We start from the raw sequence: 15,987 nt of genomic DNA, 5'->3' as shown, positions 1-15,987 counted from the left end.
GTCTCAGACAGAGCAGCTGGGGAGGTGTGAGACTACTTTAGCTCGCTGCACCACATCAATCTCTTTGCGGCTCTAAGACATTCACACACTTGTACACCCACACATGCATGTATCTCATTCATGCGCCTGCCATGTTCTATAAAAAGCACAATGTTATAATAATGTAATGGTTAATAGTCTAAGTTTAATCACACTGGCCATAGTATAAATAGAACACAAAGGTGCAGGCGATAGTGCAAATAACAAATAACAAACCATGGTACTGGCACATCATGGTACACTAATGTTGAGTGAGTGTAAAATGGAGAGTGAGACTGACAGGCAGACTGGTGCAGCTTCAGCAGTACTGCAAGTGTTGTACTGAACAGTTCATTTCAATTTAACAGTTAATCTATGTTCCAACGCTCACCTATGGTCCTGAGTTTTACGTAGTCACTGAAGGAATATGATCACAGATACAAGCGACCAAAATGAGTTTTCTCTGTAAGAAGGCTAGGCTCACCCTTATTGGAGGGAGCTTGCAGTAGAGACTCTGCTCCTCCACATTGAAAGAAGCCAGTTGAGGAGGTTTGTGCATCAGGATGCCTCCTGGGCGCCTCCCACTGGAGGTCTTCCGAGCACGTTCAACTGACAGGAAGTCCCAGGGTAGACCCAGAACATGCTGGATAGACTACATATCTCATCTGGCCTGGGAACACCTCAGGGTCCCCCTTTCTTAACCTGCTGCCACCGTGAACCAACTCCAGATAGGTGGTACAAAATGGATAGATAAATGGTACACTAATGTACAATGAAGTAATAGCTGCCATAGTACTATGCATCTGTTGACAGGTACATGGAATTACAATCAGTATCACTAAAGATCTTAGAGGGCAGGCAATAATGAAACAAGTGTCAAGAAGGGAAACTGCAATTTTCAAGAACAAAGTACTAGATGAAGATATAGTACTGCACTATAAATTTCAAAGAGGCTCTGTAAAGGTCTTGTATCCAGTGACCAAACACCAGTTCTTATCCAATAATCACAAAAAAGTGGCAAGACAAAAAACGTCAACAAGAGGTAGAAACTGAGGCTCTGGAGAAAGATATTGGCCTCACTGTATGGGACAAAAAGACAGAGGTATCTGGACAGATTCTTCTATACTTTTGTTTGCCTCCCATCATTTGTTTATGAGCAATCTTCAGTTTCTCCTTTTAGGTTGCTTCACTGTCATCATGTATTGGGCCCTAAAGGGATTATCTTGATTGGTGTGTGTGTTTCTGTATGAGTGTGCAATCAACTCTATCTTATTGTGTGGTTAGCAAACACAGACAGAATACTATAAACACTCACCCTTCCTTGCATCTCCATGGTTTATGTTTGCAGTGGGCATGGCACTGCCTTTCATAGGGGTGGCACAGATGTCGTGGAGTTTGAGTCAGACTGGAACATGGGCTCCCCAAAAGAACGATTCCTAAAGAAATTTTAAAAAAGAAATACAAAAAAGTGGGTTATGTTCAAAATCTACTCTTTACTGTATGCAGTGTACTGTCAAACATCTGGCTTTGACCTTAAATGTTCACTTTTTTCTCTTTTGGCAATTACATTTCAAGAACCTTACTTGAGGCAAATTTCTAATATGAGGTCAGAATATTGATAACACAAGAACAAGAGGAGTATTTTTCTGCTGGCACAGCAGTGGAAGAGTCGATACTGTCACTAGTCTGCTTTTTTGGCTTGTCCTGATGTCTAATTGCAGAGCAAGTTAAGGTTGGGTGACTGAGCAAGGCCCCTTCTACTTTAAACACAGTGACCACAGTGCTTTCCTCTGCCTCTGAACTTTCGCCTTAAAGCAGAATAACTTATTTTTTTGCTTACAAACTGGGGACACAACTGGGTCTTGGTATAAAGCTGGCTTAGGTTCCAATGAAAGCAACAGATTTTGAGTTGTTTTGGTTGGTGTTCACCCTATGAGATTTTGCTACGTTTTAAATTACTTTATAGCATTGTATATGCTTCTGAATTAACTGCTGTTGTCAACTTGACAGCAAAAGTTTTAAGATGAAGCCATACTAAGAACAGAGGTCATGAGGATCAGCAGAGCAAATCTACCTGAGCACCCTGCACTGTAAAACTATCACCTTGGAGCGTTCGGTGTATTTGAAGAATGTGAGATGATCACATTTGGTTTTTATCAACATTGTCTCAGTGGAAGTGAGACAGAGAGAGACACAGAGAGAGAGATTGAAGCAGTCACTGGGGTCTGTAACAATCTCCATCTGATTTGTTTTTCCTCCTCTACCCTCACTGCCTCTTTTATCTTTCTCATTGTACCTTTTCTGTCTGAGTGAAAATGTGAGCAGACTCAGATCATCAGGTTGCTAGGCAACATTGGCCATGTGGAGGCACGTAACATCGGGATCCAGGTCCCGTCTCGGTTGGGTTTCAGTCTTCCTCTCTCTATCGCCTTCCTGTTGGTTGTCATTCATCCTCTTATCTTCCTGATCTTGTGCTTTTTATTTTCTCTCCCTTTTCTTTAACCCCCATTTCTTTTCCCTCCTTTCTGTCTGTATCACTGCACAGCGGAGATTTCTGCACCTGGAAGATGTGCAGTGCCTCTAGCCAGCAGGAGCAGCAGCAGCCGTGAGCATTTATCAAAGCCGTGCTCCGTAATGACCACTCAGCAGTGGGGAAATTGAGCTGACCCCGAGGCCAAAGCTGTTAGAGGGGACTGGTGGGAAGGCCAGCAGGGTCAGGCCATCCTTGTCCCACCCACTTAGTGGGCAGTTAGCGCTGAACCATTAGTTTACTGTTTGGAGGCCTCACAGCTATCCCTTGCACAGTACACACACACACATACACATATGCACACATACACACTCGGACTCGCACACAATGTGGACAACAGCCCCTCCGCCTAATCTTCAGCACTTCAATGTTTACCTGACACAAGTTGTAAAAGGAAAAGAGTCAAAGAAACCGAGGAGGTAAACTTTGTTGGCTGCCAGTAAATGCTTAGACTTGGCACTATCAGGAACCATTTCTCTGTTGTTGTACTGAAAGCAGGTCAAGACAATATGGGCAAAGAAAAAGTAGCTTTATTTTACATTTTCTCAATCCAGGTGAAAATAAGACACAATGAGCTGGGATTAACAATGTCAAATTTGAACTGATGCTAAATTGCGAGTATACTGTATGTTTTGTTGCCTAACAGGGTGATGGCTAACTGGTCTCATCTACAAGACGACTAAAGGATTTGTAATACACTTTTTTTTTTTTTGTCTCACACACACACACACACACACACACATTTTTTTTTAGGTAATGTCTATTCATTCAGTCCTTGTAGATCGACCCTTAAATTGCCGAAACCTATTCCTGCCCAACAATAAGAGTTTCAGAAATCAAAATTAACTGTTTAAAAATATATATATTAGTGATAAAAACATTTTAAAAAGGATGAAATTCATTCATCCTTCATAAAGGGAAAGCTGATCGTCTATAGTACTATATTTGACCTTTGCTGTTCTCCTTCTAGACAATGTGGAGACATGACAATTACCAGAGCTCGTTAATGCCGGGAAGCTGCATTGAGACAGATCACTGGCTCTAGTTAGCATTATTTAACTCAGCTATGTCTTCAGGCACTTGCTGACAACAGTCCAGGGGCCGCCACGGGGCAAAAAACCGCAGGGGAGCCGCACACACAGACAATCAATATGGACGCAGATGGGAAGAGAGGTGGGGGAAGAAAAAAAAAAAGAGCTGGAATAGTCATTTTCGCTTGAGAGGCGCTCCCTTGAAAGCCATGAAATAAAAATCTGAACTTTAAAATTGATAAGGATTGATTTCGCTGACACGGGATCATAACATACACCCCTTTGGAGACTGGCAGCGTGAGGGCTTACAGATGCCTGGCGCATAAAGGAGAATGGGGAGGACGTAAATCTGACTACAGCACAGCAATTAGCCTTTTACTGTGGAGAAGATATGGAGAATCTTTACTGTTTCATCAAATGGCATTAGGCACGCTCTAGGCCTGGAGGTTTCTCTGGGAAGACAAATGCTAGAATAAACTTGTTTGGACAGATGGATTGGATGGAACTCTTCACAAAGTTCACTATTTTCCCTCACAGATCCATATAGATCACTAGCAAATGGTTAGTTCATTTGTGGCTTCTATTAAATGTCACACAGTGTTTGAGCAATAAGTACACAGACACACTCACCCTAAATGACATTTTCAACAATGTTTTCAAAGACAAAGTGTGCTGTCAGATACAGTACATTCTGAATAAGTTTATTTCAGTGTGTTTACAGAAACTGCTGAAAAGTAGCTGAGTTCATGGGGAGAAAAAGAGGCAACATGGAAGCTGTTTTTGTTCCCATAATGAAAGTAGGTCCTCACTGTTTTAATGACTATTTATTTACACGCCTCCTAATCATGTTATGAATCAGAAAACAACATTGTTTTTAATTGTGCTATCATGTATGCTTTAAAAAACAAATATTCAGCCCCCAGAATGCTAATTAATTACTATTCAAATGAGTACCGTGCAGAGGAGAACATGATTAGGTGGAAGGAGAAAGAACTTGGTGCTAATTCCTACTCAGATGAGTGATTGGGAGGAATGAACAGGGAGGTCTTGATCAAAGCTAACATTGTAAGCTAACATTGTACTGTATGCTGGTGAGCAGATGGTGAGCCATAAATCCTCACCCAGGCTCTGACACATATTAGCATTTAGTTAGCAGCCCACAGCTTGCCAGCCATTTAGGTAATATCTCCATCAGATCACTTTGGAAATGGTGATGGAGTGAGTTGGGGGGATTTTAATGCTTTCCACGACTGAATTGTGCTTAGTTGGAGGGAACTCTGGCTGTGCCATGAAGTGCTGCTGTTCACAGCGGTAGGAGACTGCATGTGTTGACAAATACGCTCATCACTGACCCATTTAACTGCACAAAGCTTTCATTGGCACCAGCAACTTGTATACTATCATCATTTACATTAAGTGAATACACAAAATGCCAATATACCTGACTCACATTGCCATGGATTGGCAATAGCATTCGAATCCTGGTGAAATGTTCATTCAAAATACATGTATTTTCACATTTTGAATTTAAGTTGGAAGTTACTTGGGCCATTCAGAGCCCATGATAGTCACATTAACAATTTGGTCAGATAAATGTACAGAGTACATTGTTAAAATGTAAATGAATTTTAAAATAAAACTCAAATAATAATACAGTATATCCTTTTTTGTTTGTTTTAGAAATCGTTACTGCCAGTGACATGAAAACATTTCAAATAATTCTATAGGAGTGATTTAAGCTAGATGTGCAATGCTAACAAGCTTTGCATTAATGCTGACAAGATTTATTATTAAATGAAATGTTTGACCTCTAATGAAATGATAGCTGTCTGTAACTGCATCAGTCAGCTGCTGCGCCCTGCTGAGATGTGAAATTCAAGCACTGACAGACGTCTTCAATCAAATAATCAAAGCCTGCGGACTATTAGTGGTATCTGACATCCCGGATTTATGACAAACTTATATTCTGTATCTTATAGAGACATCAATAGACTAAAACGTTATTTTGAAGTTGTCTGTCAGGTCAAAGGAGAGTTGATATTACTGTATAAGTAGATGTGTCCCAAAGCTGAGATACGAGTCCTGACAGAGACACAAACACAGTTTTTCTTTTTCTCTTTTTGTTTTGTTTCTTTGTTGTCCGTTACCAGAATATTTTAGGATGAGAGGTGACTTTACCGAGGCTACAAACTATGCATGGATCAAGGAAATATATTAGGAGATTAGAAATTTATCTCAAACTCAATCAGTCATTTTCTTATAGTGTAAAATCCACGCCTACTGGCAGAGGCCCTTCAGATTTTAAAGGCATTTCTAATAAAATATTTCTATTATTTATATTAAGTTTGGCTTCAAGAAGCAAGGATGTTTTAATTAAGTCCACTAAAAATATAGCTTTGTTTCCATATAAGCCTGAAACATGTTTACTGTTTTTCCCCATTCAGATGTCACATTCCTTGGACACCACAAGCACCAGTCTCATAACCCATCTTTTGGTTTATGGTGACAGACCTCTCCTTTAGTTTATTCTTGGTTTATGAGTTTGGCATTTAAACTGGGGATTGCACTGATCTGGTGAAGAAACTAATAAGAATATATTCATATTGTTAATTACTGGGGACTACAAGAGTAAAAAGATTAGTAGTGTAAGGTTGAAAACTAAGAGTATGTGGTTATGTGTATGCATGCACTGCAACACACACAGAGGAAATGCTGTAAACTCACTTAGTGACACTCATACACTGACAGACGGAGTGAATGACCCTCCTGCTGCACGGATTGGGTTGCAGTGTGTGAGCTGATAGTGAAAGGGCAACAGCAGTGGGAAAGAGCTAGGCGGAGAGTGCAAACTTTGTGTAGATGTCTGTGTATGTGTGTCTGCACATGAGTGTGAGTGAGTGAGCGTGCATGTGTGCGGGGTTAATTGTGGTTCAACTGTGAGGAACAGCTGAGAGAGCTCATATACGGCAAAGAGGAACAAGCATGGTGACAGGCAACTTGACAACACAACCTGTTTTATGGTGACAAGTGTCTGTGTGTGTGTATGTGTGGTAGAGAGAGAGAGTGACAGAAGGGGGTGGGGGGGAGTGTGAGAAAGAAAGAGTGAAGAGTGTGCTAAAGAAAGGCAGGTGATCAGTGAAGTGCCTGTCTGCCCACCCAACATGTTCACACGCCTCCTTTAAGAATAGCAAAGAGTCTTGGTAAGCGATTTCTACACCAAGGGTGCTGATGGGGAGGATTGTGTGACTATGTGTGTGTGTGTGTGCACATGTGTGTTAGAGAAACTGAACAGAAGAAATGCAATGAAGACAGTTGACTATCCCTCACCTGTCACCCAAAGTACCAACAGGAAGGGATTCAAGAAAGATCACAGGCTGTTTCCTCTTACCCATGAGGCTTAGCAGGGACAACAGCAGTCAAGGTGCGGAACATTTTACACCAGGTTGCAAAATAAGTATTTGCCTGGCTTTGTGTGTGGCTCTGCCGGGTTGCAGCTGTGTGTGTTTGAGTGTGTTCTTGATGCATAAGCACGGGTTCAAATCATCAAAGCCGCTCTGCTCAGCTCAGTTTTCAGTAGGCAGCTAAAGGTTAGACTTATGTGTTGCTACTTACAGTAACACACCAAGACTCCTTTACACCGTATCATTACCACTACAGAACTCACTTGTCAGTCACACCGATCAAGTGAAGCAGGTCATCTCAAAATGAGATGCACACTGTTTGAAAACATGATGCCAAATAGTGCAGTGGAATGTACTTGAAGTTGGCACCTTAATATATTTCAACGTGGTAATTTTCTACCTTCAACATAGCTTATCTAATATTTAAAAATCAAGACAGTTTCTTATTTTTCACTGCTATTATTGATCAATTTCACATTATTTTCCTGGTCATACCCTATTTGTTAGTCCTTACTCTCAAATTATACTCAAATTCTCTTCTGATTAGAATAAAAAAAATTGAATATTTATTTTCAATACAAACATTTTTTAGAGTTGTAACAATTAATGCAACTATTTTCAAAATAAAATACTTGTCTTATATGAGAATATAAATAAATATATTTGAGTTTTGGCCTGTTTGTTGACGTCGCCATGGGCCCTTACAAGGGGCCTTATTCACTACTTTTTGACAGGCAAAATGGTTAATTGAGAAAATGACTGACATTAAATAAACAATGAAACTGTTGATCCATTATCTGATATCTTGACCACAACAGTCCCATAGACTTTTTTTTTTTTAATTTAATCACAGTGAGACCCTTTCTTGTTTAAATAAAGTTGTAAATATTTTACCACCCAACTTGAAGAAAGGAGCTCTAACCCTAAAACCCATGCTCATGAAAAACAACTTGTAGTCTTGTTTGTTACAACCAGAAATAGGCCTGAGAGCGATCCTGGGGTCAACAGCTAAGAAATGCTGACTGTCAGTGAGTTTAAGACCTTTTTAGCTCTCATTCATGTAGCAGAAGGCTCCACTGTGAAAAAGATGTAAGTGAAAGGTTGAAGCTGCCTCTGCAGTCCTGTATGTTCACAATGAAGTGACGGTCAAGGAAACTTATTATGAGATCATCCCTGTGTATTAATATGTCTGTTGTCTTATTAGAAATTATTGTACCATGAACACAATGAAAGTCCTTCATTGTGGTACTCAGCCACAGATAATTGCTTTTGTAGTGTAACAACATTGTGTGAGCTCTGTATTGATTAAGCACACATACTAGTATGCACTTATCTGGGCATTGCACAACCTAGTGCACTAGAACAACGCAAGTGTGAGGAATTAAGAAATAAGTGTTTCAACTGGTAATTATAATTTTCCAGACTGTGCATAGAAATAAGGAACTAAATAATCAAGTGAGAGCAGAAGAGATAGCTTAGGTCTGCTATTTCTGTTACATAAAAAATAAAAATCGCATTCTTATCACTGTTAGCATTTCAAGCATGACTGAGATTCAACCTGGCAACATATCCTGTTAAGTTCTATTTTCAGGGTAGATTTTAAATCAAGAAGCAAGCTCCGACTGCCACCAAAAACGAGGTCACATCAAATTAAATGTCATATGAAATAACTGTGGTGATGAGAGTCATATCTAGCATTTCAAGTACTTCTAGTTTTCACTCTCTCTCATCTATTAAAACTAGTTGGGAACTTGTTGTTCATCAAATAGTTTACATTGACTAGTCATTGGAAAGATAGAGTGACAGGAAGACGTGCAGCAACTGCCACGGGCTGAATTCAAACCGACATCATTGTGGTATGCGTCTCAGCATGCTGAGCCACCAGGACGCCAGATCTGGTCTTTGAAGCCACTGCGGGTTCCCTGAGGCCAACAGCAGCAGTAGCCGGGGGGGTATCAAATGTGTTAGAGCTGCCCCACTAATAAGATAAGTGGGCTAATGCTAGCACTAGAGGTTTGCCACTCATCTCAATCTGTCGTGTTTAATAGTCTCACAGGAATAGCTCTCAAATTTAAATGCTGGACGACTGTTGATGGAGTAGTAGTGCGTGTTTCTTTTCTGTGTGTGTGTGATGGATACAGAGCTGTGTGTGTGTGTGTGTGGATATGTGTTGGTGGCGAGTGAGCATGGGTGGAAGCAATGTAAGACGCTGGCTAAGTCTTATGGAACATCAGTTGACACTAGAAAAATACAGCTGCCGATAAATCTCTGACAACAGCCCTGGACTCAAGTTTCGCTCCATGATTTATCGGAGTTGTTCCTTTTAGACTTGCCATTTGGGAGCCACGATCTCTGTAGGTCATTTGTACAACTTACTTTTAAACTTTAAAACTACACGAAGCACAAATGCAGGGAGAAGGAAACCTGGCCTTTCTGAAGATGAAACCAGCTGGATATCATTTATCTGTTCTTTCTTTTTTTCCCCCCATCTGAAGCTCTTATTTCTTTCTCCACTCTAAAAATTGTCTCAAATAATCAATGATTCAGTTTGGATGTTTATATTTAACCGCTGATGCACCCAACAGTTGCTCTCAAAATGTCAAGTGTCTGTGTGAAAACTGGGCTTAATTGGAATATGTGTGTTTTAAGGTGCAAGCTATTACTCTCATTCAGTCTCTATTGATCTGCAGTTCTAGCACTGATGAGTTCTGCAACATGTTTATCAGATAGAAAGGGACTTGTTGAGACATTATGCCTATTTTCTTTGATAAACATTTAATAACAGAAAATCAGGTGTCATCAGTTCAGTGTACTATTACATGTACTGATGTACGGGCTGTCTACACAAAAACAATGATTCTAAAACCTAGAAAAAAAGTTTATAAACAGGGTTTAGATAACTTAAATTACATAATAATATGAGAAAATCTTTTTTTAAAATGACTGCACACCTGAGAACTAAGTGTGGCTAAATTTAGACAAAATTTCGTAACAGAAACTTGCAATACTGGCCTGATACCCCGAACACGCCTCACCTTCATTGCACATGTTCTGGCACCAAACTACATGTCAATGCATCATTACTCTAATTATATTCATGCTGTTCCATTACGTCACTCACCACACAACCATCCTCATAGGCAAACAACAGGTGTTTGTAATCAAATAACAAGTGTGATACCAATGACAAATTAAATGCAGATCATCCTGGTCTTACATTTGATTATAAATATTTAGATATAATAAAATCTTAATGATTTAAGCATGTTTTGCGACAGATCTGTTTTTTTTTTCTTTTGTTTTAGATCTCACAGTATTTCTGGATATTGTACAATCACTGTTAGACATGGTGAAAAAAAATATGTATGTAAAGTAAGTGTAATCTGTTTCACCATGGATTTATACAGTGTACTGCACTCATAACTTGATGTTCACACGGATTGTCTAAGTATCTAACAGTACTTGGGTGTTGATAAACATAATAACCTAATAAAATGGCCCAAATTGTGACATGATTTGCATTTGTCCATGTCGATGTTGTAATCAGCCTTCATCAAATGTCCTCCCTGCTATTCTTTGATCTTCACAAATAAAAAGTCTTGGCATAAATCACTAAAACGGCCTTTAGGGGGCACTGAATTTGATCTTAGCTTTCCCCACCCGAGTTTGTTTGCTAATGGCCGTGTGGACACCACACACTCTTAACACATTCAAATCCCCATTCACCCCCCACCCCCCCGCATCCAATCTCCACGCCGAGACAACCTGGAAACCAACGTCCAAGTCTGAGGAAGCTGGCACTCCATAGTAAGCACCTCAATTACAAATGTTATCAATCCCAGGGAGAGAGCGAGCTTAACACTTATGTCTGTTTTTCTCATCAGCAGTGGTGGGGAGCAGCTAGAGGACAGGAGAGAAGAGCTCAAGAGAGACAGGGACAGCAGTTTGTACATGTGTGCTTGTGTGAGCGCGAGTGTACGTGTCTATCCTCTAAAACTCGACCCCACGCCCTCCCTGAAATATCCTGTCGCCTTCGGTGTTTCTTTCTTGCTGTTCCTCAGTATCTTGACTCCATGCCCTCCGCAAAACTTTAAGAACCCAATCGTCTCAAATTCAGCCCACTGAAATAATTAAGGGATTGCATGCCGCCAAAAATAAGGGTGTGTGTATTTTTGAAGTGGGGAGGGGACGTGTTTGGAGTCTCGGGATGCCAGGGTGCCTCCGGCTGGGTTCAACTTGTTAGGAAAACTGGGTATTGCCTTACACTTCCGTTGACATGACTGCAGTATCAGTGGTGGAGGGGTGTGCGTTTAGGTGTCAGCCACCCCTTGGCTGACCCCCCCCAAAGATGTGCATGTTTACAGAGGTGTTCTCACAAACATTTGCCCAACGCAGCACGACGGACGGGCCCATGGGCATGAAGACATGTTTACACTTATCTTGAATTTTGTTTGTCACCATGAGCACAAACAGACACGGTGCAGTTTGAAGTATTGTATAAACTGGCAATGAGTACTGTAATTAATTGTAATCTGTCTCAATACATAATATGACTTAACCTGGGCTCTTAAAAGTCTTTGTATGTAATACAGCAAACAGAAACTTGTTGTCCCTTATTAGCTGTTTAGACCAAAAATGCACGCAGACACATTTCAGGCACCAGTGAGACAAAATCCTGAGAGGATGATTAGAGCTATAGATCCAAGAGTTATTACTGCAGAGTTGTTTATAACGTTTGAAACAGGGTCTTACAACTCAAGAAGATGTCACAGTAAATATAATTTAATCCTCTGTCACAACAATCACAAGGTATAGTAAACAGCAGCACAGCATTCAAGTTACAAAGTCATCCACCAGAAATGACCCCTTGCACATATTTAATTAGCCCTTGCAGCCCCTTTGCCAGATGTTGCAGTTGCGCAAAAGTTGAACCAGGTTTAACTTTCCCCCTGCAGCAGCACCAACAATTTCCCAATGCAGTAGCCTCACTGATATGAATGGGGGGGTTGTGTTTTTTCCACACAGACTTACTTACATCTTGTGTTTGAGCATATTGTAACCATGTCGCAGCTATATCAACAGTACTTTCTATCTGCATCTATCTACAAATTCACTGCACCAACCCAAAGCCTACGCACGTGTGGGTTACCTGCTCCTAAAATGAAAATACAGGCATGTCTTTATTTCCTCATGTAATGAGCCTCCCATAGAGCCCTTGATATTCCAGAAATTAGAAAAGTTTTTATGGCCTTGATATAGGTTAAATGCTGTCTGATTACAGCATATGAATCAATGCTGGAGGGTAAAGGAATTAACATTTTAGCTGGCTAACAATAGCATTTTTATGAAAATGCTAATTCAACCAGGGATAGTGGATGTAGAAGGAAGGGAAAGGATTTTAAAACCAGTTTACAACAAACACTTTGCAAACCAAAGAGAGGATTGCTCACAATCTTATGCTCAGTGCTAGAAGAGTGTATAACTTACCGTGCATTAAAGGCACAGAATGAAGCCTATAATCACCTCTTCTGCAATATCCAAAAGGCTAAACCTAACACTGATTTACAAATCCAAAAATATGCACAAATGTAATAAAACATACAACAAATGAGCCTATATTCATGTTCACTACCAGACATGGACACTGAACAGATACACAGACATATTGCACACACATACACACACACACGCACAATTCATAAGCATGCAGACTGGGGAGCAGGCGTCCTTTTGTTGGAGGGAGAATGGGAAGTGTGAAGGACGTGACGAGGGAGATAAGTGTCCTCCAGGGCCCTGAGGTTACCCTAATGGTGTCATACATCACCACTCACAAAGCCATGCAGAGCAAAGTTGTCAATGCATGAATGCTGCACTATTACTATCGGCCATTTTAATCATGGCACCTGTCACTGCGCTAATCAACACCATAACTTCACACTGGAAATCACTCAGAAAAACTCTCTCATGCTGCTGTGTACAAGGAATTGTATACAACACAGGCAGTAAGTTACGCAGAGGGTGAGGTGTGGCTTTGTAGTACATCATTGCCCTTGTTTAATGGAGGCTTGGCTTTTCCTAAGCAGTTGTTGTGACAATGCTAAATGCCGCTTTTATGAACGTGCTAAAAGGGTTTTCCCCCTTCACTGTTACCAACCCCCCAAACACACACACACACACACACACACACACACACACACACACACACACACACAAACAGCCTGTCCAGTGTGGCCTCCTCAACACACACACTGAAACACAAACAGTCCTCAGAACTGTGCAACTGTTTCCTCCCTGTCCACACTGATTAAGACTCTAAAAATGCATCACCTCTGCATTTCAGCCTTTCACCAACACTAAACTGGTATATCTCATATCACTATGAAAATGCTTCTCAGAATAGGTAGGTAACTTCCAGTCAGACGCACACTGTGAATGGTTAAACAGGGTTACGCTGACGTACATCAACCAACTTGGTTCAATACCTCCACATAGTAGGAACTTTTCAACAACTTTATTGCCTTTAATTTTCCAGGTGATCGTTCATTTTGTAGCAGATTAATAAATATAGATATTGTCATGGACCTATCATTATGTTTACGCTGTTAGAGCATCCATCCAACATTATGTGTAAGCCCAGTCCCAAATAAAAACCAGGGCACCAGAGAGAGAAAAAAACAAAGCAAGCAATACACATAAACATTCACTCAACACATTGGTTCAACACAAAATGCTAAAACTACAGCTGATGGACAATTGTATTGATAGAGTGGCATTACTCACCAGCACTGCGGCTGTGGAATCATACTGTCACTTCCAGATTCACGAGCACCAACTCAGGCGTACTCTCTGCAAGTTTAGTAGTGAAATATGTAACTTTCTGCTAACGATACATAGCTAATGTTAGCATTAGCAGATGTTTACACACCAAGAGCTTTCGCCACTGCTGCGCCCAGTGACGTGACGGCGCTAGCTAGCTAGCATGCTAACTTCAGTAGAAGAAATAACAGAAATAGTACCAAAACAAGAGTTAACATTGGCGTTACTTTGCATCCCCGTAGAAAGGAAATGAAGTTTGAAGCTGAACTCGCCACGCTTCTTTTAGACTGGCATGTAAATACCTTCTATTGCTAACGGTGGCTATGTAACGATCGCAAAAACGTATATATAGCACGTTTAAGTTACCGGGGATAGCTACGGAGATTGATTCCACTGTCACCTTTCTTGACTGTACAAAAGTTTCTGCCACCTCCAGACTGCACTGCACCGAACACAGACTATGAACCGACATGGCCATAGTATAAACTACCTATAACAGAACAGAGGTTTTAAATGGCATTTTGACTTGTCATAGCACTACATGCACGGGTGCAAGGTGTAATGGTAATGAGATGTCCCCTGCTCACCTGTTATCAGGGACGTCACGTGTACACTGTGCTTAAAGGGTCAGTTCATCTAAAATGACAAAAATCTAGTTTAATATGTTTAAAATTTGTGGTGGTAATTAGTCATGTTTATGTTGGTTGCATTATCAATCTCTGACATTTCTTTCTTTTGACATTTCAAGTATTTGTACTCATAATTATTATCTCTATTACCATTGTAACAATACAAAAAATGGTTTCAGTGAGAGATATTCACAGAGCAGGTATTATTCACTCTCAGGATGCAACTTTTAAGATAATGTTAATAATGGCGTTGCACAAAAATCAGGGCCCTGTACATCTGCAGCCACTGTGGACTGGCCTGTGCAAATAACTGCATGAACAAGTAAACACATGCAAACCTAAAACTTAGAGGCTCACGTACTGCTTTATATAAAACAAATAGCCATTAAAATGTTATTCAGCCAACGTTAATTGTGTAATTGTTCTATTCTTATCATTTCATGTTTATTTAATGGCTTGTTTTTTTTTTCTTACCGCTTATTGGAGCTATATCTGGCACAACAATTTCCTTCGGGATTAATAAAGTTCTTATCTTAAAAGTTTATCCTCATGTTGGGACCCTGGCTACTGGGACCCACTATTCCCTTCACTACTTCACTCCTGAACATAGATATTAAAGCAATAAGCCCCAAGAGGCCATGGTTTACAGTGATTTTAGAAGAGGTAGGGGACGCTGTAAGGCATTTTGCTGTTTTAAAATCACTGCAGTCTTGAATGGTGCATTGCTTTTATAAAAGTTGCTATATTTAACTGGAACTGGTTCCATAAAATGAACACATACATGGAGACACACACAGCAACACATGCATGCAGTAGAAAACATGATTAAAGATTGGGGCGATTATTAACATTTATCTGGATATTGCCATTAATTGTGCAATTGTTGAAGTAGCGTTCAATTATACATACACTTTACCTATGTTTTCTCTCCATAGGAACAGTGTAATAATAGACAGAGGGTACAATGATAACACCAGCATTAAGTAAGTGAAACCACAATGTTTGGCCACAGATAGATAAAACAATTGATAATATGTAAAACAATATGTAAAACAACAGCATAATCATACAAAGCTTACAGACAGAAACTATTTCAAGATCAGTTTTATGTGGTATGTGGATATATTCTACTTTGCTGATGGGGAAAATGAGTTGAAAGCTTGAAGTGATTTGCACCTCAGGAGTAAGTCGCCAAAGCTGCTGAAATGTTGTCAAAAATGGAAAGCGTTGTACATCATGATTGATGTCCTACCCAGAGTGCCTCCTCCAGTGGCATCATGTCTGCTGCTTCTGTGTATCTTCTTTCAGCCTGAAACACTGTGTAGATACGGGGCCCCAAAATAAGATGGATATGTTGCTTGAGACCCGGCAAAGCAAGAGTTATGGGGGCAGCTGGAGAAGGGCTGGTAAAATATGGATGATTTCTAACTATAAAGATACTGATATCTCAATATGAGTGATGGAAACATTCATGGTGTTGGTTTCAGGATGGTTGGACTGCCCTGTTTGGGTAGCACTGGCGAGACACCGGGTCAAGTTGCAAACTATTAGCATTCCTCTGG

General features: G+C 40.4%; 1 long non-coding RNA gene across 1 annotated transcript; it reads right to left on the bottom strand.

The window, feature by feature from the left end:
- Nucleotides 1–1,074: 1,074 nt before the first annotated feature.
- LOC108896118 (uncharacterized) lies at nucleotides 1,075–14,339 on the bottom strand. The gene is made up of 3 exons (XR_001963069.2): nucleotides 14,163–14,339; nucleotides 13,761–13,826; nucleotides 1,075–1,454 (listed from the first exon to the last, which is right to left on the bottom strand). It is a non-coding gene; the product is annotated as an uncharacterized LOC108896118 (long non-coding RNA).
- Between the last annotated feature and the right edge of the window lie 1,648 nt (nucleotides 14,340–15,987).

The sequence above is a fragment of the Lates calcarifer genome, linkage group LG17 (assembly GCF_001640805.2).
Source record: "Lates calcarifer isolate ASB-BC8 linkage group LG17, TLL_Latcal_v3, whole genome shotgun sequence".
In the NCBI taxonomy this organism is placed as follows: Eukaryota; Metazoa; Chordata; class Actinopteri; family Centropomidae; genus Lates; species Lates calcarifer.
The sequence above is the reverse complement of the archived record's forward strand: the minus strand, read 5'-3'. Positions and strand labels throughout refer to the sequence as shown.